Here is a 27,745-nt window from a genome sequence, read left to right as displayed (position 1 = left end):
AGCAGCCCGACTCACAGCCTCGCTCGTGAGCTCATGAGCACGCGTGAGCTCGAGAGGAGGAGGGGCATGGGGAGAAGCAGGGACCCCAGTGAGGGACTCGATCCCAGGACCCTAGGATCATGGCCAGGGCAGAAGGCTGACGCTTTACCTTCACCGACAGAGCCCCCCAGGCACCCCTACCAGAGTTATTCAATAAACAATGAAAGAAAACATATCTTCTGCTTTATTCTTTTTTAAAGATTTTATTTATTTGACAGAGATATCACAAGTAGGCAGAGAGGCAGGCAGAGGGAGGGGGAAGCAGGCTCCCTGCTGAGCAGAGAGTCTGATGCAGGGCTCGATCCCAGGACCCCAGGACCATGACCTGAGCCGAAGGCAGAGGCTTTAACCCACTGAGCCACCCAGGCGCCCCATATCTTCTGCGTTAGAATAGTGTTCATCTAAAAAGTTAATATGGAAGAAGGGTTTTAGCCCACAAAGGAGTATTTCTCGGTTATTTAGAAAATTAATTTACAGCAAAAACAGCATTTCCTCGTGATGCCGGGTGATGGCGTTGGGGTCACTGGGTTAGCACCATTAGAAATGTTCTTAGAAATTAATCATGGAATTCAACCTGCGGCCCTACGGTGTCACCACCCCAGGCCTCTCCCATGTTAATAGAGCCACGGCTTATTAGACTTCAAGACACAACAACAGGCAGTCCTCATTCCCTTCCAGACCCTCCTGCCCGTGCGCCTCCTGACAGCTTCTTCTTTTCTTGTTTGATCTTTGCTGAGAAGTGGGGAGTTCGGAATGGCACTCGTTAATTTACGTGCTCATCTCAGTGGAAAGAAGGAGATCTTCTTAATTTGTCTGCTCGTTACCAGGAGTTTCGAGCGAGCCCTTCGTGCCACAGAGGGCTCCACTCTTCTGGGGAGGGTCAGCTGGGAACTGCGGTCTTCCCACGGAGCTGAACAATTTCCCTGGTTTCCTTCCTGGCCCGCCGTGCTGGGCAGAGCAAGGAAGGCATGCACAGGGGAGAATAGAACCCGCTCCTACGTCTGAGAACTTTCTAATCGGGTGATGGATAAATCATGATCCAATAAAAAAGACCATTGTACTCACACCCCTGTCCTGGGGACTGAAGGAGGAGATGTACCTGGCTAACGGGATTGGGCGTGTGCTCGCAACTTCACCAGAGAACCCACCCGAATGAACACGCGGAGAGAGGGTCCACACCAGCAGTCATCGGGGAAACGCAGACTGAAACCACCACGAGACACCCCCACACGCAAAGGGAAGGGCTGGATTGTTTATCTAAGGGTAAAATCAGGCACCAAGTGGTGGCGGGAACGGAGCTGACCTGAATCACTGGAAGTGTGAGCTCTGCGCTGCTCGGGGAGGCAGGGCAGATGCTCCAATCACGAAGGAAACCACAGTATCTGGGAAAGGGAGAGACACACACCTACCATCCAATACAACTCAGGAATGTCACTTCCGGGCACGAACTCGAGGGAAGCGAAGGCTTCTGCCCGGGCAAAGACTTGCACACAAATGCTCCTAGCAGCTTCACTCACGGATCGCCCCACACTGAAAACCCAAGTGAAACAACAAAGGGGACATGGATAGGCAGAAGTCGGTACACCGTGCCCTACAATAGTACGCAGAAGCTAAAAGGAAGTTAATTACTGACCCACACAAAGACGGGAATCTCATGATCCTTAGGCTGATGCCTGAAGCCAGATGCAAAAGAGTTGATGCCCCGAGTCCATTTGTATGCAACCCTACAAAATGCAAACTAGTGTCTGGGGGAGGGCAGAGGCCCTGGGGAAGAGGGGGCAGAGAGGACAGGGACGTGGGGGGGATCCAGGAGAACTGGGGTGACGACAGTGTCTGCATCGTCGCTGCCGTGGCAATGCTCAGAAGCAGAAACACCACGGAACTCAACCGAATTCTATTGTTTAAAGGGGCGCAGCTTACTGCATGTAAAGCACGCCTCAGGAATGGGACTGCAGGAAAACTTATAAAGCCACAAGAGAAGAGGAAGAAAAGCAAACAAAAGATGGCAATAGAGTTCTTCACATGGCTCTCTGGGGATCTGATCGATCTGCTAAAAACTGTACATAGTCAATGTATAAAATATGATGAGTTTGGTTTCAATACAATTTTTAAAAAAGAAAGTTCATTCACAAAGGGTGAGCATGTGGGCTGATAAATGCACGGGCAGAGTAGGGAGGAGGTCATTCCAAGAGCGGAGGGGGTCAGGAAAGTCTTCTGGATCCTCTGCCCTCAACCACTGGGGCTTGGTCCTCTGGGCTGTAAGATGGGGGGCCTTGCCCCCACCAGGGGAGATGGTGCTATGGAAGGCTCGCATCCCTCCTGAATCCGTATCCTGAAGCCCTGATGGCTCGTGTGGCTGTATTTAGAGCTGGGGCTTCTAAGGAAGTAATTCAGGTTAAAATGAGGTCCTACGGCTGGGGCCCTAACCTGATAGGATTAGTGTCCTTATGAGACACCAGAAAGCTGGCTCTGTCTCCACTTCCCCCTTCCCCCACCCCTCTCACGCTGTAAGGACACAGCAACAAGGGGCCCATCTGTAAGCCAGAAGAGGGTTCTTGCCAGGACCCCACCATGCCAACCCCATGTGATCTCCAGCTTTCAGCCTCCAGAAATAAATGTCTGCTGTGTAAGCCCCCACCCCGGTGAGACTGCAGCAGCCCAGGTCCCCGATGCCTGGGGTGTGCTGATGTGCTCATGTCCTGCCACGTTAAGTTCCACCACACACGGTGACTCTCAGACTACCCTCCAGGCCTGGCTTCTATGCCTCTGGCAGCCCAATCCCCTCAATGAACCAGCAGACACCCCAACCCAGAATTCTCCACCTCAACCCTCTCCAGTCTCCAAAGTCCTACGAGGGACAGTTGAGCCTCCCCGCTGCTGGGCCAGGCTACAGAGCTTGGAGGCTTCATGACTCCTCTCTCGTTCCCATATCTGGTCCACCAGCAATCCCAGTGGCTCTGTCTTTGCCAAGCGCCCAGACTGACCTCTCCGCCCCTTTTCCACCACCACCACCACCGCCACTGGACCCAGAGCCCACAGGACTCTTTCAATTTCCTCCTGATGACTGACCATCCAGGGGTCCCTGATGGAGGGAGGATGCTTCCTCCCTCCCCCTCATCGCTACACCTGAGCCAGTGTGGTCCCACACCAGAGCCTGTGCGTCCCCTGATGCAAACCCCATAACTGTTCCCAGAGGCACTCGGTAGAGCTGAGCCCTCCTGATGGCCAGCAAGGTCCTCCCCAGCTCCTCCTCTTCCTCCCTGGCTCCCGAATCCCCCCTCCCCCTCCCTCCTCCATCACTACCTCTGGGCTCGGGGACTCTCTGGGCTCGGGGACTCTCTGGGCTCAGGGACTCTCTGGGCCCCCCCCCGCCCTCCCACCCTCCTTCTCCCGGTCCCCCCCTCACAGCGCCCTCTACCACCCACTGGAAACGGGTGCTCACTCCCCTGCTTTAAGCCCTTTTTGGGTTTTCCAGAACACAGAGGGCAAAGTCCAGACATCTCAGGGGCAGCAACCGCAGCTTCCCAGCCAGGGAACACGTCCACCTCGCTCCCTGTCCAGTCCTGCACACCCCCCCCACCCCACCCCGGAGAACGGGCGAGCCACCCTAGAGCTCTCAGCCGGCCCTCAGGGCTCCGCATCCCCGAGACGCAGGAGGGAAAGAAGCAGGCTTACTTTTCGCCCAGAAGGCTGACCTAGAGCCCGCAGCGCTGTGATAAGGATCAAATACTCCCCGATCGCTGCATTCCTAAGGGTCTCATGACTCTTGTCCAGCTCACCGACCGCCCATACTGAGCTGAATGACAAGCACCAGAGAAATCTCATGAAAGTGGTTTCACGAGCAGAAAGCTGAAGAAAGACATTTATGACCTAATACTCCCTGCACGTCCCCTGCCCCCTGAGCCCGACAAAGCAGATGACTAGCAGCTTCATGCAGCCAAAGTGCCGCTCTTTCTGTGCACGGGTCCTGGCCCCAGGCGACTCCAGTAATCTCACTAAGCGTCATCGTACAGCAGCTCAGGAATTCTCTCTCTTGACCCTTGTGCTCCACAACCCCACAAGATCACACAGTTCCTGCTGTCCGGGGTCACCCTTCATTGTCCTAATTCCAGGTTGGCCTCCTGAAGGCTCTGGGGTCACAATCTCCTGGAAGCTTCCTTCATCACACGAGGCTGTTTAACCAAACATTCCGTGAGCATCTCAGGAGTGCCCGCAAGTGCGCCCCAGTGCTGGGTAGGGAGGGGGAGCTGTTTCAAAGGGCTTCGAGCCGGCATACCCTGTCCCACTCATTCAAAGCTTGGGATGGGGGGACCCTGGGTAGCTGGTGTCTTCTGACAAATTCCCGCGGGGTCAGGGGGAGTTGATAAGCCCCTATCCTCTACGTTTGGAGCATAGCTGGGGTCTTGGGTGGTAAGAGCCCCTTTCAGCTGGGGGCTAACTCAGGGGTTCTCTGCCATCCCACTGGAAGTTCTAATTCAACTATCATTGCCGTGTTCTCTCCCCAGCGGGGCTTCACACCCTCCCAGAACTGAGAACCACTGGCCAGTCTAACGCTTTGACTTTACAGATAAGGAAACTGAGGCCAGGGGAGCCCAGATGAGGTGTTCAGGTCCTGCAGAGTAGGATTTTCTGACACCCTGGGGGGATCTGATGTTTTTTTCTGATGTGCCCATGTCTTCCCACCATTACCCCTCTCAAGAAGGATGGATCGTCTGGGCTTCCCCAACTAAAGACGTTAGAAACTCAGAAATGTCGCCAAGGTTCAAGGCAGTGGGATCCCAGGTAGGGAGCTTGGAAAAGCAACCCCCGCCCAATGCCCACCCTCACCCTGGCAGGAGGAACAAAAGAGGGTCTCCTCCCCAGGAAACAAACCTGAACTTCTCTCCCACGCCATCTAGTGGCACCGAGAGGTAGCAGGGAAGACGAGGCTGATGGGTTCAAAGTCACTGGAGTGTCCACCAGGGAACCGGGCCTGCAGTCCACCGCACACAGAGGGAGGTCCTCAGGCCAGACGCCCCGTGGACGCCGGTGGCCACAGGATTGTCACCCAAGAGATGAGACTTGAGGAAAGGTGGGAATTACATTAACTCAACTTTTTCCCGAGAAAGCAAACGGTTAGGAATGGGGGTCCCTCAAAAAAAATTAAGCAGAGAATTACCGTCTGGCCCAGCGATCCTGCTTCCGCGGGTGCAGACCTCAGAGGACTGAAAGTGGACACTCAAACGGGGATTTGTACACACGTGTTCGTCGCAGCTCTGTTCCTGACAGCCTGAAGGTAGAAATGACCGCGGACGGACGGAGAAAGGAAGCGTGAAATGTACACGCGGCGAGATGCGGTTCCGCCCAGGACGGGTGAACCCACCGTGCGTTCAGTGGGGCTCAGTGGAATGAGCCAGTGACGTGCACAGAAATGCTGCAGGATCCTGCTTCCGTGGCACAGGCAAGAGTCGAATTCATGGGGAGGGAGAGTAGACCGGTGGCCGGGAGGGGCTGGCGGAGGGCGATGGGGACTTTGCGCATCGTGGGGACCATCGTGGGGACCGAGTTCAGTCTGGGAAGATGGAAGCGTGCTGGAGACGGGTGGTCGCACAACGCTGTGGGTGCACTCAGGGTCTCTGAACTGTGCACCTGAAATGGTTCAAAAAGGGAGGTTTTATGTCATGTGTATTTTGCTACAATGTGGGGGGGGGCTTTGGGGGGTTGGGGGTAAAAGCCGAAGTGCTGCGTCGGGCTGAGCTGAGCATCAGTCCCCAGAACAGGACCGTCATTTCTCCATCTATTCGGGGGCCCAGTCATCAGCACACAGTGACAGGACCACAGGCCAAAGACTTGCAGGCACTGGAGCTCCAACGTCCAAACCAGACAGATACAAGGTCCTGCCGGGGCAGAGCCTACAGCCCATTAGCAGCCAGTAAATAAGCCAGAGGGAGGAATGAGGACGTTGCTTTAGAAAAACAAAGTGAGGCCAGGCTGACACAGTGACCTTTGAAAAAGGGCCCTGAAGCCGGTGAAGGGGAACATGGTGTCCGGGGAGGGGCTCAAGGGAAAGGGCTGGAGTGGGGGAGGGGAGCAGTGGGGCAGGGAGGAGGCCCTGGGGTCAGATCACGCACCCACCTCACCACTGTGAGGACGCTGGCTTTCCCCATAAATGAGATGGGAGCCTCGGGGTGGGGGAGTTTGGGCAGAGGAGGGGCTTGGGATGTAGCAGGATCACCGGGCTGCAGTGCGAGAGCAGACCAGAGAGGGCAGGCAGAGCCGAGAGGCCCGTGGGAGGCTCCTCGAAATCCAGGCAGGAGCTAATGAGAGCGTGAAGAAGGAGGCGGGTAAATGGGCCAGTGAGGAGTGCTCTGATTCCGGATCTGTGTCGGCAGAGTCGCGGGATTTCCTGAGGCCTCGGGTGTGGGTCATGTCATGAGGGACATGAGTCAAGGGTGACTCCCACGTTTGGCTTTTGTCCTAAGTGTCTAGAAGGTTGGGGACGTCCAATTACTGAGATGCAAAGGCAGAGAGAGGTGAGGGTTTGGGGAAAGAAGAATAAAAAATACCCTTTGAACATACTGAGTCTGAGATGGTTTTATGATGTCCACAGGGGGCGCGGAGGAGACACGGGCGTCCAGTGCTTGGGGACAAGTCCAGGCTGTGACGGGCTGGAGGATGCATCCGCAATGAGATCACAGGGGGAATGAGTGTGGATGCGGAGGGATGAGCCGGTATGCGAATGCTGCAGAGACGGAAAGCCTCTGCGGAGGAGCCTAGGAAGGGCATCGGGGAACGGAAGGATAGCAGGGGAGCGGGATGTCCTAGAAGCCAAGAGACGAGTATGCTTCACAGAGAGAGTGGCTGCTTTGAATCACATGCTGCTGTTGGGTCACGTTGATGAGGACCTGGTGACTGACCATTAGATTTGGCGACATGGAGGTCATTGACCTTGATGAGTGGGTTAGGCCCTGACAGATGGGGATGGGAGTCTGATGGTCTAATTGTGTCGTTCCCGCGTTGTTGAGAACCAAGATTATTGGTGGGGAAGAAAAGAGATGCATGGAAAAGCAAGCAAGCGAGCGAAAGAAAGATAGGTAGAGGGAGGGAGGGAGGAGAGTCGGAAAGAAGGAAGCAAGCAAATCAGCAAGCAGACAGAAGACAGCAGCACCCACAGTCCTGCCAAAGGAAGGGACCCCAGGTGTCTGGTGCGTGCGGCACACACAGCAGACAGAGGAACGTGCTGGACAGCAGCACAAGAGGGCATTTCACAAAAATATCTAGATGGCAGGAACCACCACGGGTCAAGCACCCCCCGTCCTTATCAGACCAATCGTAAAGGAAAAAGAAAACCCTTAAAAAAAAAAAAAGAAGCATGGAGGGGAAACTTGTTGATTATTTAAAGAAGTAAAAAACATATTTAAACAATTAGCTGGGCAAAAAGCAAACTGTACCATTCAGGGATGCCCGCTCGTATGATAAAACGATCAAGAAATGTGGGAAGGTGATTATGATAAAAGTCGGCCTAAGCTACCCCTAGTCCTCAGAGGGGAAGGGAGGGGACCGCGCTTGGGACGGGCGCTCAGTGGTTTTGTGGGAGTGTTGGCCATGTTCTGCTTCTTGACCCGGGTGGGGGTTAAAAGAGTGTCAGTTTTCTTGCTGCTGTGACTTGTGAAGGTGCACAATTGTCCCCTTGGGGGGCATGTTGGAAACACGATGGGTGTTCTTGTTGCCACTTTGACGGGGTTACCTCAGGCCTTCTGTGGCTGGGACCAAGTCTGCTAGATGTCCCTCCAGGCACAAGGACAATCTCACACAAAAAAGAATGGTCCCGTGTCTCCTGTGTTTTTCCAAACGTCCTGGAGGACATTAATGCAGGTGGGGAAAAGAGACTAAACGTTGACATACGCACACAAAGGTTTTTACAAATTAATTATAAGCCACTAGGCAATCAGAGGGAAGACTATTTCTGTGTCCTTGTCGGAGTTTCACCAAACGTTGACCGTTCTGAACTCTCCTGCCGCTGCCTAACGCGAGCCTGTGGCACCCATCACGGTCGCCTGCCTAGAACAGTTCACGTCCGTCGCTGTCCCATTCCTGATGATTCTCCAAACACGGTGCGGGCGTGAGCTTCTGCTACTCCGTTACGTCTTTCGGTAGACTCAAACCTAAGCGTTTCTATGCTGGAGAATGCATTTGATTATCAATCACTTTCATTTCTCCCTCATATTATAGTAAGGGCATTGTACTTTTTTTCCCTTCAAAATTGTGTTACAAGAAAGTGGGATTATCTGTGAATTTCATTTCAGCACACCAATAAGTGTGTGACAAAATATTTATTAGCTGACGGATCCCACTTACATAAGGCATCTAAAGTAGTCAAATTCATAGAAACAGCAGGTGGTAGATCCCAGGGCCTGGGGGGGACAGGGATGGAAAACTAGAGTCACTGAATGTACAGAGATTCAGTTCTGCCGGCTGAAAACTTCTGGAGATCTGCTTCACAGCAATGTGAACATATTTAGTACTATTGGGCTATGCATTTAAAAAGGGTTAAAATGGTAATTTTTTATTTTATCATTTTTATTGAAAAGTCATTGAAAGATGGTCATATCTACGTTGTGGTAAAAGGAGGTAGTGGTTTTGATTGGTTTGAGAACAACGATCTTTGTAAGGGTCCACATGCCAAAACAAGTGTTGTAACGTGGTCATCTGACCCAGCCATTCCGGTCCCTGGTATGGCCCCAAACAAACTTAAAGCGAGGACTCGAACAGCCGTAACCCACGGTCACAGCAGCACTCACTGTTCATCCTAATCAGAAGGTGAAAGATCGCAGCTGTCCACCAGCAACTGAACGCATAGACAACACACGTTCTATACCTACAATGGAATATTACCCAGCCCTAAAAAGAAATAAAATCCTGACATGCTACAACGTGGAGGAAGTTCGAGACACATGCTAAGTGAAGTAAGCCAGGTACAAAAAGACAGATTTGGTCTGGCTTCACTTACATGAGGTCTCTGAAGTGGGCAAATCCATAGAGACGAAGAGGACACCAGCGCTTAGTAGGGGTCGGGGGTAAGGAGACGGGAGGTTGTGTCATGGGGACAGGGTTTCAGTTTGGGAGGATGGAAAAGTTCTGGAGATGGAGAGTGGGGACGGCTGCAAGCCCAGGGGAGTGCGCATGCCGCGGAATTGTACACTCAAAAATGGTGAAAATGCAGGGAAAGCTGGGGCAGGGGGTGCGTGAAGCAGATACACTCACAGCGATGGCGGCTCCGGACCGTGTGGAATCGTTGACTCACTCATCGCACGCCTGAAACGAATATCGCACCGAATGTTCGTTCTACTTCGATAAAGACTTTAAGTAACGAGAAAAGGACATATATAATGGAAGCCCCCTGGTAAGAGAGGTCGTAAGGGTCTCAAAATCATGTTCACGTCAAGAGCGCATCCGTGTGATATCACCGTGTCATTCCGTTTTCGGTAACAAGTAAGCTGCATACGTTTTCTTAGGGAAAAAACGGTCACAATGTTGACATTCGCGTTATGTGTTTTTATCACAATATAAGGGGGGGCAGGAAACATTATTAGAAAATGATCCAAACCATCTTCAGCAGAACAGGAGCTCTGCTTTTATTTTTTTTCTCATCTGAATAGACACAAGCTGCATAAAAATCACTGACAATTTGTCTCAATGCAGATTCCTGGGCGCCTCCCAACGTTCCCATGTGGTTGGCCCCTAAGTCACTCCTTGAGAGGGAAAGTCCCTTGTGGACTCTGGTCTGCTGTGGGCATCTGGCTGAGTCACAGGCAGAAAGGCGTTGCTTTCCTGCCTGGAGCTCCCACCGGTCCCCACGCTGCCGCAGGTGGTGGCGGGGTGGGGGTGCGGAGAGGAGGAGGGTATGGAAGGACTTTGCGCCAACAAGCAAGACCCCGGGCTCTGTCCTACCCATTTGCTCACGCTTTCCTTCAGTGAGTCTCCAGCACCCATTATGTGACTACTCGTGGGACTGGGGGGGGGGGGGGCACTCACCTGTCCTGCTTCGGTTTCCTGATCTAAGTAACACGCATGACATCAACTGTCTTGGCACATCGTCGTGTTAGACTGATTGACGCAGCTGAAGGATTTAGGACAGGGTGGTCCGTGGCCCACGGAGAGGGCTTGGTGGGGTAATGGCTGTCTCCACCATCAGGATTCTCTAAGGGGGAGCATCGGGGGTGTGTTTTCTCCAGAGGTGGGACTTGACTTAGATCTCACGGCAGAGTGGGACGTGGCTGCACGCTTTACCGTGAGCACTTATATGGCCCTCCCTCTGCTCTTTACACACAGCACAAAGGGGTTACCGAGAAAGGGTGGGGGTTGGGTGCCCGCCACACAGAACCTTGTGTTGGAAATACAGAAAAGGACTCAGTGATATTTATGAGCCCATTAAGCGTAGATTGGAGTTCCAGGGAAAGGGGGGCCCATATTTGTCGTGCCAGATTTCTAGAAAGAATGGCCTGATGATACTCCCTTCTCGCGCCCACCCACCCTTTCACCCCTGGCCCCCTCCCCCTCCCCTACAAGCTCTCCATGGACTATTTAGACCTTAACAACTCTGGAGAGCTATTATGATCTATCAGGTGAAAAAATCATTTGCTTTACAAAGTGGTGTGTGTGATTTTCACCATTGACCGTAATAGCAACAGAGAATCATTTCAGCCGGCTGAGTGCATAATCTGTGTGCTAAACTTCTCTAAGCAGGGATTTACACAATGGAGGAAAATAGCCCCCTGGGACCCACTCAGCGCCGTGGAATAAACAGCCTTTCGTAGACGGGCTGAGTGTGAGCCAGAACCATTGCTCAGGGCTCACACCGTGGTGTCTCTGGAAGACCACCGAACACCCAGAAACCGTCTTCGAAAATCCTTTTATGGTAAGGTGGAGGGGGGGCTCCAGGGATCAGGCACGCCACCAGCAAAGAGACTAAATGTTCTCATGTGCCATCAGCCAGCAGGAGGGAAAACAGAGCGGAGCCGGCCCAAGGGCAGATGCAGCCCTTGCTTCTCCCTCCTTCATCACGGCTCCGCCCCAGCCTCCAGCTCCCCGCTCCCTGCCCTCCGAGACTCACCAGATCACAGCCACACTGGCTTCCTTGCTTTTTATGGACCATGCCCTTGCCCACCTCAGGGCCTTTGCACTTGCTACTGGAAGAACTCCCAAGTTGCCCCTCTCCGAAGCCTCCCCTTCTGTTGCTCCGTCTTATCACCTGCTTCCTGGAGTTTTCGGTCTCTTCGTGCATCACAGCACTTCTCCCAACCACAGTCAAATCTCTGGGTTCAGGAACGTGGGGTACCTAGCTTCTGTCTAGCTCCCACCATCTCCCCAGGGCCCAGCGCAGTGTCTGGCATACAGCTGGAGCTCAATAAATATTTGTCCAGTGAACGAAAGAACCAAACACAGATCGTGTCTTGTTATCTTCACAGAGCTTACCTCCGTCTGACCTAAGCTTGTTCATTTATGTGTTTACGGGTTGGCTGGGGCTCTCCCCTCCCTGGAATAGAAACTCCAGACAGGCCGGCACCCTCTCCAGCTTGGCCCCGGCTGCACCCCCAACCCCCAGAGCGGTGCCGGGCACAGGGCAGAGCGTTAGTGAATCGATGCTGGACGTTGTGTGGCTGCTGATGAGATTCTGTCATTGTACTGATTCTTGAAAAAAACGTTTTTATAGTGGATACTGTTCAAAAATTCAACACATTTTGTGGTGAGGTTGATCCCATAAACACGTGCGCAGGGGCGCGCACAATCCTCTTGTTAACCTGCACAGTGGGTTTGGACCAAGTATTTTGTCCGTCTGGGCCAAAGGCAGCATCTGCCTAATGAGACGGCTACGCTCACCGGCTTCGGAGACTCCTCCAGCTCTGGTCTCCTACCGTGCCGTACATTCTGCTCGACGGTACGTGGGTTCAAGCCACACTCCGTGCCAGCACACTGACTTCAGTCCCTGGTTGGATTCAGATACTTCCTGGGTACCTGGTGCTAGGTGACCCCTGGTGCCAGGTCCCACCCAGATACGTCCAAGGAGATGTTGGAAGCTCCACGGCTCATCCTGGAGTCAGAATCCCGGCCGCTCTCCGAGTGAGGAAGATGGACCCTGCCCTCCGACTCTGCCACCGTGGAAATCAACAGACCCAGAACGTTCCCTATTTAATAACTTGATGGCCACAGGTGACCCCTCTGAGGCCTTCCTGAACATGCCTGCTTGGCTCGTGGTCTGGCTGGTTCCATCCCACAGCCAACCACTCTGGAGTCAACAGCTCCACGAGGCAGGAAAGCCGCCCGACCGCTCGACGGGTTGAAAATACCAGATTGGCTGGTGACCTTCGGTCTTCTGTGTCTCAATCAAAAAGGTCCAACCCAATCCCTAAGTAGCCACTCAGCACCTGTGGCACGATTGATGCTGAAGACTTAGTCTTTGCTCTCCAGAACTCAGCATCAGGGCAGGGAGACAAAACATACGTGAAAAGTTGCATTAGAAAGCGAAGATTTAAAAAGAGAAAGAGGAAGGAAGAGAGAGGAAGGGAGGGCAGGGGAGGGGAGGACCTAGTAACCCAGTAGAAAATGAGCAAAGAATATGAAAAAGCAGTCCCCAGAAGAGGAAACTCAAATGCCCATAAATATGAGATGCTCAACTCCGCTGATGATGGAAGATCTTCAGAGGTGTGACACAATCAGAGTCGCAGTGAAGTCTGAAAAGACCAGAGAACGGAGGCGACCCCTCGGCGCAGGCACGAGACCGGCGGAGTGCGCCGCGGCCTCGCTAACGTCGCTGGGGGCTGCGCGCCCTTCCAGCTCCCGCCACCGCCGGCCGGAACCGCGCCCACGCTCCCAAGGAGACAGGGAAAGGACGTTCACGGCAGCACAGCTTTCACATTTGTATGAGACAGACCCGGGCCTCTGAGGGGTCGTCCACCGTGTGACGGGCTTCTAGACAGGGATGTAAACACATGAACCGCATCTGCACGGATCCACGTGGCCCGTCCTCTGAGCAGGCTGGTGACAAAAGCAGGTTCCAGAACAATGGAGTCCGTATAATACCATTTTCGCACAACCTAAAACACGGAACCAGTGGCATGTCCTGTTTATGACGCCTGCATAGGCAGGAGAGCCGCCAAAACACGCAGGGGAGTGCACTGTGGGCGGGAGGAGGAAGGGGCTAAGGGTGGAACGTTCGTTGTATCACGAATGGTTTACGTCCTTAAAAACACAGCAGAGAGGCTAGAGATAGAACAGAGGAACCGCCCTGGTGCTGATTATCCTGGTGTCCACCGGGAAAGGGCACCGAGAAGATGCGGCCACCAGCCGACCCATGCGCCGGACCCAGGAGATCACACCCCCTCCCCCATCCTTGGCATGTGGGTTCTGCTTGGCCTTCGCCCTCCCAGAGGCTGCCGCAAGGACACAGCCTTGAGGTAGGGTCGCAGTGTTGAGAACACCTGCACAGCACGCACCTGCCTCTCCCTGTCTGAACTTCAAAGATGTGGCCGGCGGGGATGACTTGTCTTGCTTCCGCCCAAGACAAGCCTCAGATAGAAGGTCCTTTTGCTTATGAAAACTGCCACCTGCCAACCTGGAAAGGCCTGGCTCTTTCTTCTGTCTCCCCTGACCCTCTGTGTGGAAGGGGCCGCTTTCAGATTCCACCGGGAAGCTCCCGAAAGGGCCGAGAACCAACAGCGCCTCTTCTGTTACCGCCGGTGCTCTTCCATACATTTTAAGAATTTCAAAATGAAGCACTTTTAAAACAAACAAACAAAAAAGGTAAATAATTCTCCTGAAAAACGTAAGAGAAATATTGCTCCTTAATATAACAATAGGAAGCCTGAATAGGGCCGTGGGGATCCTTTAATAAATAACCTCCTGGCGTTAGGAGCCAGCTGCATCGTGAAGGAGACAGACAAGGGCCTGCGCAGCGTCGCGGGAGAGGTTGAGTCCGGGCTGGGTCGTGAAGAACGGCGTGCAGCCTGGGTTCTCTGGAAGCAGACGCTGGGACCGAACGTGGGGTACCAGATGTTTCTTTAGGGACCCACACTGTGAGGGGTGCCCCTGTGGCTCAGTGGGCTAAATGTCTGCCATCTGCCTTCGGCTCAGGTCATGATCTCAGGGTCCTGGGATCGAGCCCCACGCGGGCTCCACGCTCAGCACAGAGTCTGCTTCAGATTCTCCCTCTGCCCCTTTCACTCATGCTCTCTCTCTCTCTCTAAGACAGACAAAAAAAAAAAAAACTTAAAAAAAAAAAAAAGAGAGAGAGAGAGAGACCCACACTATGAAAGCAAGGAGGGGCAGGCGCAGCACTGGACAGAAGCAGCGCCGTGCCCGCCCAGTAAGGCCAAGGCCTACTGTTATCAGGCCCGAGTGCCCCGCTCACCGGGTCACCAAACGTGAGCTGCCTGGAAAGGGCATGGCTTTGGCAACGGGGCTCTCAGTCGCCGACACTTGGGGGCTGGCTGTGGACACTCCCTGTGCTCCCCGGGCCTGCCCGAAAGCCTCGCTCCGTGCCCGCCACACAGACAACGTTTTCTAAATAGACTTTACTTATTTTAAAAGTAGCTTTAGGCTCACAGTAGAGCTGAACAGAAAGTACAGAGCGTTCCCAAGCACAGTCTCCACCATCACCGCCATCCTGCAGCGGAGCGGCTAACTACTTACAATGAATGAACCTACACTGACGCGTCGTTCTCACCCGAAGGCCACAGGTGCCGTGAGGGTTCAGTCCCAGTCTCGGGTATTCTATGGGCTTGGACAAAAGCAGAATGACACGTTTCCGCCCGTACCGGCTTATCCAGAGTAGTGCCGCTGCCCCAAAGCTCCGCCGTGCTCTGCCTGGTCGCCCCTCCCTCCTCCAACCCTTGGCAGTTACAGATCTTTTCAGTGTCCCCACGGTTTGCCATTTCCAGAATGCCACAGAACTGGACTTGTGCAGTAGGCATGTGGTCTTTCTAGGCTGGCTTCTCTCACTTGGCGTTTAAGGTTCCTCCGTGTCTCACATGGCTTCAGAGCTCGTTTCTTCTAGCGCTGAATAATGCAGCATCTTCTGCATTTTGGAAGTTTGCAGCACCACGCTGCTTTTATGAAGGCCTGTATTAGTACCTGTTTTTGCTAAAGGAAAGAGAGCTGAAAACGACTGTTCCTTTCCCAGAAAGAAGGGGGAGGAGTCGGAGGAGGAGTCAGAGGATGAGGAGGGAGGAGGAGGAGGGAGGAGGAGGAGGAGAACAACAACAACAATGATGTAAAATAGGGTTTAGTGGTTGTCCATTGAGGCAGTGCACACCCTGAGCAGCGGGAATGGGGCTGCCAAGGTCCTGCCTGGGGACCATACTCAGCATCTCAGCATCAAGCTGCCAGACTTTGAACTGTGAGCATCGGTGCTGTATCTTGAGTTATTTTGTGTGTTTGTTGGCCAGATGTGTCCCAAGTTATCAGGAATGCGTAAGAAAGGTTATTTTTGGGATCTGGAAATGCTCAAAAATCTTCCCATCCCTGGGGCACCTGGGTGGCTCAGTGGGTTAAAGCCTCTGCCTCTGGCTCGGGTCATGATCTCAGGGTCCTGGGATCGAGTCCCGCATCGGGCTCTCTGCTCAGCGGGGAGCCTGCTTCCTCCTCTCTCTCTGCCTGCCTCTCTGCCTACTTGTGATCTGTCAAATAGATAAATAAAATCTTTTTTAAAAAATTTCCCATCTAAATCAATGGTAATTGCTTCATTGCTTCACACCATTTTGGCTTCCACGCTTTCATCGTAAAGTCCTCATTTCGCGGTGGGTGGGGGGACCCTGCATTTCACTGTCTGGACACACCAGTTTGCTTATCCATTCCCTAAAGAACATCTTGGCTGCTTCCCCGTGGTGGTGATGATGGACCAAGCCGCTGTAAACATCCCGTGTGCAGATTTTTGGGTAAACAGAGTTTACAACTCCTTTGTGTCAACGCCGAGTGCTGGATCATAGCACGAACGCACGCTTAGCTTTGCCAGAAGCTGCCCGGATGCTCCCCCAGAGGCTGCGGCGGTCTGCGCTCCCGCCAGCCTTGAGCACCGGTGTTGCTTCACGTCCTCGCCAGCACGGGGGGGGGGGGTGTCTTCTGTCTTCGTGGACCTCCGAGTAGCTCCACGACAGCGCTGTCTCACCGCAGGGCCCACGGGGCTCTCCGCACCGGGTCACGGGGTGGCGGCAGCTCCGGCCGGAGAAAGTCCCGGCGTCCTCCTCCTCCTCCTCCTCCTCCTCCTTCCTTCCTGGATCTCCTTCTCCACGCCTTCATGGGTTGAGGGGCCAAGGGCCACGAAAATAGTTCCCGAACTTGTCTATAAACTCTCCGGAGTGAGATCTAGCATCAGGCTTTGACAATCTACGGCATCTTCCGGTCGCCCTTGAAATCGCAACGTGAATGGGCTGTTCCCTCTCAACGAACCCGTCCTGGGCTGTCCTGCGAGGTAACACGAGAGAGGAAAATCTGGGACCAGGTGCCGTGGTTTCCACTCACCACCCAACTGCACTGTTGCAAAGAAATTCAAACAGCAGAGAATCACGGATGTGTTTTGGGCCCTGCTGGACAGAAAGGAAACCAGGCACCCCATCGGTTCCCACCGTTCTCTTATTTATACCGTACACCTTTCTCCCACAAACATTATGTGTTTTTTCCAACATTTGTTCTCCTTTGGAAATAGAATTCTGTTTCCTTTCGTCTGTTAATGAGAAGGGCCTCTTCCTGTTCAAGGGCATGCCATGTTCATTAGGGTAGTTAAGAGTCCGTGCTCAGTGATGCATCCTTTCTGTATTCCTTGCCTGAGCTGAGACCCAGCAAGAAAGAGGGATTAGATGCCCAGAGTTTATTTGGAAACTGTGTCAGCTTCCTAGGGCTGTTGCAACAATTTGCCACCGCCCAGGTGGCTTATAACAAAAGAAGCGAAGAGAAGTTCTCCCTCACGGTTCTGGAGATTAAAAGTCTGAAATCAAGCTGTCAACAGGGCTGTGCTCTCTCCGAGGGCTCTGGGGGAGAATCTGCCCCAGGAAATCCTCTTCACTTCTAGTGGTTTCTGGCGATCTTCGCTATTCCTTGGTTTGTGGATAAATCACTCCAATCTCTCCTTCTGCCTTCCCAGGGCCTTCTCCGTGTGTGTGTCTCTCTCTGGATCTCTTCCCCTCTTCTTAAGAGAACCCCCTAATCCAATATGACCTCATCTCGAATTCATTACACCTGCTGAGACCCTGCATCCGAACCAGGTCAGAGCCACGGGATGGAGATTCAGGACTTCAACGGACCTTTGTGGGCAGCCACCACCGGAGCCGTAGTAGAAGGTGACCGATCCCTGGGAACTCCAACGGGGTGGGCTTGGATGTGAGGGAGGGAGAGGAAGGATCAGCATAGAGTGTACCCGCGGGGGACCTGGGGCTCAACCCAGCTGCGCTTTTCCACCTCTTTGCGATCCAACATCAGTTAAGGGCTGCTTTGACCCTCCATTGACTCTCCTACACTTCTGGCTCGGTTTGCTCCGTGTCCCGGCCCCATAGGGTCCCGGAGCCAGAAAAAAGTCCTCAAGACAAGAGTCTCCAGTGCTTGTGGTAAGCAGCTCTCAGTGTGTAGAGATGAGGGCCGCGGGGAGGAGGAGGAGCCAGCTGTGTTGGCCACAAACCCCAACAACTTGTCTAATTCTATGCAGTGAAAATCAGAACGAAAATATGAGAAATCTGACCCACTTCAGTGCCACCCGAGGTCTTTAATCCTTACCTCTCAACTCAAAATGCTAGATGTGGACACTCACAAGGAAACCGGAAAATTCCGACACAGGAAGGTCCTGCTACGCAAGCGAGCCCACGGCGTCCTGCAGGGGAGGCCCCCTCGGTGTTAGCTGGCTTATGGGCTGTTTCTACCACCTCACCCTCTTCCTTTTGGGTTGAAAGAAGCCAAAGCCCAAGTCAAGAGTTGGAAATCGCACCCCAGCCCTGCCGCCTGCCTTATCTGACCCTTCGCACAGACATGTAGTCAGCATCTCCCTTCCTGGCGCACGAGACAGAACGCGGTCGCAGTCTCGGCACATCTTCCTTTCAGCCGCGGCCGGTCCTTCTGCCGACGGATCCGATCCGACTCTTGGCTCTCACGCTGACAAACCCCAAGGTGCTGGAATGACAGTGTAACGCGCTTCCTTCAAAAGTGATTAGCGCAACGTACTCACCAGGGGAAGGCAACAAGAAGGAAGAGAGAGGAAAATCTGAGTATCTTTGGCACTTCCCCGGAGACACAATTAGGGCATCTTGGCAATCGTTCATTTTTAGCTCTGTTGTAATTCTCAGCAGCAAGTAGCACTACTAAGAAGGAAGGAACAGGTATGGATTCATAAACAGACTCACCAAGTAATAGTAAGAAATAGAACGAAATCAGCTTGGGGGAGGGAAAGCAGAAATCATCCCACGGATTGGTGAGTCCCACAATAATGGTGCCATCTGGCTGTTGGGCTTCAGGGAGGTCCGCCTGCTGACCTATAGCCTGGGCAGGCTGCCGGTCTCTGGTGCCAGGGCCATACGGGACCGTTCTCTTCTGGGGGAAGCCTTCCCAAACAGGTGCAACCCAGAGCACCTCTCTGTTCTCAGAACTCTGGTATCTGTCAATCACAGGTGTATTGGATCCTTTCTAAATATTCCCAATGAGACTATGAACGTGAGGGTAGAGACCCAAGCCCTCCCCCACATGTCTAGAATTGAGTCCTGATTTCAATAAGGTTACTTAAGAAATCGTTGCTACTTTCATTGAGTTGTATTTTCTTCTTGCAGAAAAGACACCCATCAGCCCCCTGAGTGGACACTTGTAGATCAAGATCATGAGCCTCAGGTCATTCAGAGCGGAGCGATCAGAGATGGGGGAGGGAAGGCAGTGGGGTCCTCTACAGTCTCAGGGTCACTGAGGGTCGGGAACCCTGCGGTGACTCGGTGAGGGTGATCGTGGTGGCGGTGTTGGGAGCTAGACCTTGTTGGAATTCGGTGTCTTCACTGGTCTCATTGGGACTTTACTGAGGGTAACTGCTTTGCCTTCGTGTTCTAGTTCTTCTTGATGTAATGAAGGTTCGACAGAGAAATCCTAAGTGACCCTTATTTAGGCCACAGAGAGAAGCTTGGGGTGTGCGTGCACGGGAGCATCAGGCAGTGTCTCAGGGAGGGGGAGGCTCATTCACTCATCCAGCAAAGGGTCACGTATGGCACTGGACACCGTGCAGGGAAGGCGGCTCTTGTGGGTGGAGATGGGATAACTACGATTCAACAGAGCGACGTGAGGCGTAAGAAGTTCCAAGAAAGTTCTTAGGAGCACTGGGCCGGTGTGCAAGTGTCTGAAGCACAAAGACTTTGAGTTGACTCCCTCCCTCTCGGGATTTCCACCCAAAGTGTAGGAGCCGGAGAATCCTCGGGAACCAGTGAGTGTCCGGCCAGGGTTCCTTGTCCTTGCCTTCCTCGGTTCACACACATGTGTCCATTTACATCATAGTCCAATACGTTGTCTTTGCTGCTTTATACACGCTGTGTTGTTGATCAAAGGGTGTGGTGGGCAGGCACCGTGGGCATCGCGTGTAAAACTCGCTGCACCATGACGAGGAGAACTCCCCGAAGCGGCAGCAAACGTGGCAATGCCCGGGTGGCCTCACGCGACTCTTCTCTTCCTCGGAGGGGACAGCACTATGCAGGGACTTTGGTTCTGGCGTCCAGGAAACACAGGTTCAGGGCTGGGCCGGGGCCAGGCCCTGGAGAGCCAGCTGCGCGGCTCGGGCTGTGGGCTCCTGGCTCAGACTCCGCCTCAGGTGCTCACCAGCTTTGTGACAGGCCCAACTGGCTCTCAGCCCTCGGTCTCTCTACCCTTTTAGGTTGTTGGGGGGATTAAAGGAGCAAACACGGACGTGGGGAGGGTTGACTACTGTGACCTAGTTACCATCCTCTTTCTCCTCCCCAAGACCATGTGACCGATTCTGTCCCGCCTCCTTCCAGCAGGAGGGATTTTAGGCAGGTCAAGAGAGAGGGGAGAATCCCACCCCGGCCAGCCTGAGTCCAAGCTGCTTTTATTTACTTATTTTTTATTGATTTGAGTGAGAGCAAGCACGAGTCAGGGAAGAGGCAGAGGGACAAGCAGACCCCCTCACTGAGCACAGAGCCCTACTCGGAGCTTGATCCCAAGATCCTGAGATCATGACCTGAGCCAAAACCAAGAGTTGGCTGCTTAACCGACAGAACCCCCCTGGTGCCCCAAGTCCAAGCTGGTTTTAAAATGAGGACTGGTTAACACTTTCCCAGCACGCTTTGGAGGAGGTATGTGGGACTATTCCTCCCTTTATCTGGAAAACAGCGAAGTCGGGAGCTTGGCTGTCATCCGCCTTCAGTGGGAGGAGCGGCCCGCAGGGTGGGGCGGGGAGAGGGATGCTCAGGAAAGCGCTCAGTGTTCTTCACCTGCGATTAAGAGGCCCACCGAGGACGACTTTCCCGCCTTCGATTCCTGGCGCCTTTTGCCCTCCCGCAGCCTGTGGCTGACCCGTGCACCAGAGCTCAGCTGGCAGGGTCTGGCTTTAAAGGAGGGAGAGGTGACTGGATTTTTCTGGCAAGTTTGAGCTCTGATTGGCTCAGATGGGAAAGCAAGCGATGCAAAGGAAAGAAAAAAGGAGGGAAATTTGGTGGTGGTGTGAATGCGGAACAACATTTTGAAATAAAATCTGAACCCCTGCTCTGGTCCCAAAGGAAAGCAAAAATGGCTTGTGAAAGTCAAGTGCATTTTTTTCTCTATTAAAGATTGCCATACATTCAACTTGCTAAGATGGTTAAAGAAACAAATATTCAGTAATACTTGTTAAAGAGAGTAAAGCACACTGTGTTCGTGCATAGGGCCCACTGCGATGGGCTTCTGCCACGCTGGAGGGAGACGGGGCTCAACTTGGAATACAGCACGGGTAAGTGGGGGCTTCTGGCCGAGGAGCAGGTGGGGGTCAGTGGGTGCAAAATTATCGAGGGAACATCAGGGGTGGCAGGGGTGGTGGCGGAGCTAAACCAACCTGATGGGGTTCTTTGCTGAAGACAGGTGGTTGTGACCAGACCTCACCTTGGGGGAGGGGTGCTGGAGGATGAGAAGTCGAGCAGATCCCAAGGGTGACCAGATGTGCGGGGGTGGGGACTCCAGTTAAATCGACTTAGCCGGGTGCTTGCTTAAAACCAGGCTTTATAAAGAAGCGCACCTACAGGCAGGCCTCGGAGAAGTTCCGGGAGGCTGACTAAAAGCATGTTTGTCACCACAAAATGTTTTCTTTTAAAGCAATGTAACATCGAGACCTTAGGAGACAAACTATATGCTACAGCTAAGTTACCCACAAGTGATTCAAGAAAGATAAACTAGTTTCAAAAGCATCTTGAACTAAGTTTATTCAGAGGTACAGTATTACATTGTGTGCTACTTATTTTTTTTTTTAATTTTAACTTTTTTGGTGGGGGAGGGGCAGAGGGAGAGGGAGAGAATCTCAAGCCGACTACTCCATGCGGAGCCCCACATGGGACTCAGAATCATGAGCCTGAGATTATGACCTGAGCCAAAATCAAGAGTCAGACAATCGGCCGACTGAGCCATTCAGGCACCCCTAAAAATTTTAACTTTCAAATGAGAAAGTATAAAAGAATGCACAGAAATAGGAAAGACACAAAAGAACCAGTACTGTATGATTCCACTTAGGTAGGTACTTAATACAGGTTACCACGGGCTAGGGAGAGCAGAAATGGGAAGTCATTGTTTAACGATACAGAGTTTCTGTTTGGGGTGATGAAAAAGTTCTGAAAATGGATAAAATGATCAATTTTATGTTTTATACATTTTAACGCAATTTTAAAAATCAATTTAAAAAAGAATGTGGGGGGCGCCTGGGTGGCTCAGTGGGTTAAGCCGCTGCCTTCGGCTCAGGTCATGATCTCAGGGTCCTGGGATCGAGTCCCGCATCGGGCTCTCTGCTCAGCGGGGAGCCTGCTTCCTCCTCTCTCTCTGCCTTCCTCTCTGCCTACTTGTGATCTCTCTCTGTCGAATAAATAAATAAAATCTTTTTAAAAAATAAATAAATAAATAAAAAAGAATGTGTAAGGGGCGCCTGGGTGGCTCAGTGGGTTAAAGCCTCTGCCTTCAGCTCAGGTCATAGTCCCGGGGTCCTGAGATCCAGCCCGGCATCGGGCTCTCTGCTCAGCAGGGAGCCTGCTTCCTTCTCTCTCTCTGCCTGCCTCTCTGCCTACTTGTGATCTCTGTCTGTCAAATAAATAAATAAATAAATAATCTTAAAAAAAAAAAAAAGAATGTGTAAGTCCGACTGCAAACACAGCCCTGTTGAACCACCATGCCAGTCTGCTCCCTTAGAGTTGTGCAGTGCACAACCTGTACAATGCAGCCCTGTCCCAACACTCTATTTCCTGACAAAAAGATAACAATACAGGGGCTAGAAGCAAAAAAAAAAAAAAAAAAAAAAAAAGGATAACAGCACCTGTATTTGCGTATTATGTTTCTTTAAGGTAATGCACAAACATTCCCTCTCAGTTGATTTTCTGTTCAATAAAGGGAAACAAAGACAGAGAAAAAGATCATCAGTGCACCAAAACCACAAAAGTGACACTCAGAGAGAGAGAACAGCGGGGTGGGGGGTGGCGGGGAGCGAGTCAGGGAGTCTTCAAGCAGAGGTGAGGGAAAGGGGTGGCTGGATACAGCAGGTTGTGTTTTGGAAGCGGAGTCAACCGGAACTCCTCTGTTGCAATGTGGGATTTGAGAGAAAAGGAAGAATCAGAGATGATCTCAGCCCATGGGGGTGCCATTCAGAGAGACGGGGTGCTGGAGGTCCACAGCTGGGTGTCGGCAGAATGTTGTCTGAGATGCGTTCAGACATCCACACGGGAATGATGAGAAGAAAGTCGGACGTAGAGTCTGGGGCTCATGAGAAAGATCAGGACAGAAGGTGCATTTTGAGTTCAAGCTGAAGTTTCAAGAACACACGAGAACCCTTGGAGAGTGTAGACAAGAAAAGAGGAAAGAGTAGACAAGAGAGACCTGGAGAACGCCAACACTTAAGAGGTCTGGGAGGAGCTGAGAAGGGGCACCCTCTGAGGCAGATGGAAATCGAGACAAATCCCCTGAGTATCACAACACACTACGGAAGGGAGTATTTCTTTTCTTTTTTCTTCTTTTGAAGTTTCACTTATTTAAGTAATCTTTGCACCCAGCATGGGGCTCAAACTCATCTGTAATCGAGAGTCACATGCTTTTCTGACTGAGCCAGCCAGGCGCCCCCAGAATTAAGTATTTTGAGGACAGAGTGGTGGGCCGTGGCAAAGGATACTGAGCCTTGCAGCTTTGGGCGGTGGGAATGAAGTAGTTCTCATTTAATTGTAGCTATGTTCTTCATAAAACACGAGGCAGTTCTCAGCTGAGTACTGAGCTATCTCCATAATGCTACCATTATGCAGATAACTGCGGAGAGACCTAGGGCACTGCAGAGACACCGTCAGCCGAGAGGCGACGGCTGCAGGAGAGAGACCAGGAAGGGAGGGTCAACGGTGAACTCAGGCTTCCGGGCTTCGAGCTTGGAAGTCTGAGACACCTGTTAGGCATCCAAATCCCGATGCTGCGTACAGGACCGGGGTTCAGGGGAGAGGTTCAGGCTGAAGATTAAAATCTCCCACCATCTTCTCCGTGAGCCTTTTGTTAAGACAGCCCACACAGACGCCCAAATTAAAACAAATCCTTTGTGCCCCAGTTTGGGATGCAGAAAATAACTATAACTAAAAACCAAGGAGGACTGAAACAGAGGCCAGCTCTCAGCGGAGGCAGGGGTTGGGCAGGGGGATTGCCAAGGGTGAGCAGCAGCACGCCGACGGAAGGGATGCAGGAAGGAAAGTGAGCGAACCGCCCTCGCCGAGAAGATGAGGAGGACACTAAACCAGGACTGCCCCAGAAAAGTGACAGCCAGACGCGTGGCATCCTGGCCAGTCATTTTCCTGAGACGTGGTTTAGGAGCAGGAGCCCATGTGTGATGCGGTCACGGGAGCACCGTCTGCAGAGGGATTTCCTGGGCTTGCATTCCAGACCGCCGTCCTTCAGCCTCAGACAGCAGTTCAACGTCTCTGCACCTCCATCCCTGTATCTGTTAAAATAGACGCGCGCAGCTGCCCACTCCCTGGGGTTCCTGTGCGGGACGAAATGCTCCGACCGCCTGGCCCCGAGTCCGTGCTGCACAAGGGTGAGCTCTGGTCATGGGGGTTTGTCTCCCCGACTTCTCTGTGACCCCATGAGAACCTCAGACCCACTCCCACTTGCATCACGGCTCATAATACGGCGGGAGGGTGGTGTGCTGAGCTAACCAAAAGGGCTCCCGGGCTCCCTCCCATGGCTCCGAGGAAGGGAACGGTACTACTCACTCGCCCTGCACCTGTGCGCATCCTTCCCTCCCTCCCTCCTGCTCTCCTGGGCTAAGCATCCCCCTGGTGCGCTGGGGTCCGGCCCCCATCTTCTCAAGGGCTGCATTCCATTCACCGCCCCTTCTTCACCCTCAGCCTCCCCTTAGACCTCCTCCACTTTGAAAAACAAAAACAACAACAAAAGTCCTCCACTCCTGCACGTGTTGCCCCTGCAGCAATTTCCCAATCTCTACACATCTGTTCTCGGCCCAGCCTCAGTGACGTCTCTAGTAGCTTTCCGGAGCTTCTGTGCTGCTCATCTCTCAATGCACTGCAAAGTGCCACAGTCAATCCTCCCTTTTCCAAAATGGTTTTCTTTCTTTTCTTCTTCTTCTTCAAATACGTTCAAATACGTCCAATGCTGACTGAACATCAGGTGCCAGGCGCCCGGCCAGGTTTGAAGGAATGAATTCCCTGGGTTCAAACAATGTTTGTAAGAGGCCTGTAGAGGGGTGGGTGGTCGGCAAAGACCGGAGGACACCACCAGTCTTGGACCACTGGGTGGGTGCTGAATGAGGGAAGACGGTCCCTGTGGGAAAGGGGTGATTCTCAGAGCGTGGCTGCTGCCGGCCTGCAGCGCCCCCACACTGTGCAAAGCAGAGAGGAAGGGGCTGTGCTCTCTGTTACTGTCAGATGGGAGCTGGCTGTGCAAGGGATGACACACATCCCCTGTGTCATGGGAAGGACACTCCATGGGAGAGACATCTGACTCTGGAAGCTGCCTCAGGGGCCCAGATCTCCCTTCCGGGGCCAGGTCTCCCAGACAAGGCATCTTGTAGCCCCCTCTCTTTCATAATTAACTAAATTTCCCCTACCCGCCCCCCCGATACATGCAAACCTCAGAATCAGAAATAACGTGCCCTGAAAGGTCTGCAAAAGCATTTTGTAAACTTTTTGGAAATTACCTCCATTTGGAAGGGAGCCTCAAGTACTTCCCGAGAAGGTGGGATTCTAGGGTAATTCGAGAAAAATTTTTCAGTAACGGCTTCCCCCAATTTTCTTCTGAGCAAGGAAGATGGAAGACGGAAATCAGCATCTATGAAGTGTGCAAAAATGCCTAGGCACATGCTAGACCCTTTGGTCTCAATGACAGGCAACTTGGCAGCACTTGGGAGATGGACAGCAGCGTCCTCATTTAACAGATGGAAATTAATCATCATCATCACCATAATCAGGGACTCAGGAAGATCAAGTAACTTCACTGCTGGGTAATAATGACCCTGGAATTGAGCTAGCTCGGTCAGACTAAGAGCACTGGGACTTTCCTCCGAGGGAAAATTTCTTTGGCCCCAGCTTACAGACCAGCTCTGGTTAATGAACGCTGTGTCGCAGGAAGACCTGGCTAAGGCCTCAACAAGGGGGCAAAGATTTCATTAATCACTCCCACCTCCTCTGCCAGAGGCTTCACGAAGTACACGGTTTGATATGAAATCGGTGCTTCTGCCTGGAATTACTCCACGTGAATGCGGGAAAAGCAAGGCCAGTTCAGCCGCCTGCTATAATACAGCCCTCAATTTCTCCTGCCCCTCCAACTTAATGTCCTCATTAAGAAAGAAGGCCATGGGATTCTTCTCCAACGTGAGTTTAGCGTCAACAGTAGCGGAGGCGTTGGGTAGCTGAGGCTCCTGCCAACACTGTACTTAAAATAACAGCACGAAGTCCCAGCTGCTGAAACAGAGACACTCAACTACGGTGGCTTACTTCTTTCCTGGTCACCAAACAGTCCCAAGGGCCAGGATGGTGACCCGGTCCCTTTCCCGCTCATTGCCATGCGGACCCCGAGGGCGCGGTCTTCGTCCCAGGGTAAAACGGCGGTGGTGAGCACGCTCATGCTGCAGCTCGCAAGAAGGGCAAGGAGCCCCATTCTGGGACCAGAGCTCACCTTCCATGTCGGGAATAACCTAGAAGTTGTACCACAGTGTCTGCACGTGTCCCAGCACGTGGCCACCAGGCCATCCCAGCAACAAAGGATATGGGAAGTGTCATTTCCCACCAAGCTCCACAGCATGTTGATTCCTGCGGAGGATGCAGAGAGCGGATCCTGGGGGCCAGGTGGCACCCTCAGCCATGGTCATGGTCACAGCCTGAACCTCTGCTTTGCTTTATAGGTAACAAGTGCTTTTGCACCTACTGCTTCATTCCACCCAGCGACAAGCCTTTGAGTAATAACATTTCTCTCATGTCATGTGTGAGAAAATGCGGCCACAGGGGTGAAGGGGCTGGGCCAGGGCCCAACCACGGAGTATTAAACGCAGGGCGAGAACGACCCCAGTGGTGATAAAACACGGGGAGAGTCAAAAAGAAAAAAACCTGTTCCATCTGCTCCAGCCACTTATTAAAGCAATTAATAAGAAGGAAGGAACCGAGAAAACGGGAGGAACAGGGCAGGTCCTTGACCACAGAGGCTTTGTGGCAGTCGGGGAATTCAACAGGGATCGCAGGACAGTGCGGTCAAGGCAGGCAGGGCACAGTGACAGCAACGGACAGAGAAGGGGCCTTAAGACATAGAGAAGACAGTGATGACTCCCGGGGTGGGGCAGGGTGCGATGAAAGGTAAATGCTAGAAGTCTAGAAGTCTCTAGCGGAAAGTGGACGACCTGAGAACCTGGCCAGCATTCATGCTCCCACAACCAGGAAACGAGAGTTCACATCCCACAGGACAAGTCTTGGCCATGGGACATGGAGTGCCAGCACACAAGTGCTCGCTCTCTGTCCAGACTTGTACCGTCTGAAGTCCACTCTACATGCTGCTGGGAGGTACAGGGGGCCAAGCCTGTGATGGTTAGTTTTACATGCCAATGTGGAGGGTGTTTTGGATGAGATTAACGTTAGAACAGTGAACTTTAAGTAAAGAAGAATCCCGTCCATAACATGGGTGGACCTCATCCAATCAGTTGGAGGTCCAAATAGAGCAAAGACTGACCTCTTGGAGCAAGAAGGAATTCTCCAGCAAACTGCCTTTGGACTTCGCTCTCAAGTCTTGAGTCTGCCAGCCCACACTGTAGATTTTGGACTTCCTCGCTTCCATAATCATGAGCCAATTACTTAAAATCAATCTCTTCTGCTTACTTCTCTGGAGAACTGAGTAATACAGAGACACAGTGATCCACATGAGAATGACACTTGTACTGGCTCTCCTCCTTTCCCGCTGCACTCTCCCAGTCTGTAGAATCCCTCACTTTCAAAATAAACCAGGAAGACATGCGCACACCCTTATCTCTAACTTGCCTTCTGGGTGTTCCCCACCCAGTCCG

At 52.6% G+C, this 27,745-nt stretch overlaps 1 long non-coding RNA gene across 3 annotated transcripts; it reads right to left on the bottom strand.

Moving 5' to 3' along the window:
• Positions 1 to 222: 222 nt before the first annotated feature.
• LOC309869185 lies at positions 223 to 27,745 on the bottom strand. Of its 3 annotated transcripts, none has more exons than XR_014314036.1 (8): positions 27,415 to 27,745; positions 22,529 to 22,589; positions 9,283 to 9,333; positions 6,585 to 6,791; positions 5,198 to 5,667; positions 4,912 to 5,099; positions 3,715 to 3,835; positions 223 to 2,416 (listed from the first exon to the last, which is right to left on the bottom strand). It is a non-coding gene; the product is annotated as an uncharacterized lncRNA (long non-coding RNA). The 3 variants fall into 3 exon arrangements; XR_014314037.1 differs by having other exon boundaries at positions 6,585 to 6,760; XR_014314038.1 differs by lacking the exons at positions 9,283 to 9,333; positions 22,529 to 22,589; positions 27,415 to 27,745 and having other exon boundaries at positions 6,585 to 7,067.

Source organism: Mustela nivalis (genome assembly GCF_964662115.1).
Source record: "Mustela nivalis genome assembly, chromosome: 7".
Classification (NCBI taxonomy): domain Eukaryota; kingdom Metazoa; phylum Chordata; class Mammalia; order Carnivora; family Mustelidae; genus Mustela; species Mustela nivalis.
The sequence above is the reverse complement of the archived record's forward strand: the minus strand, read 5'-3'. Positions and strand labels throughout refer to the sequence as shown.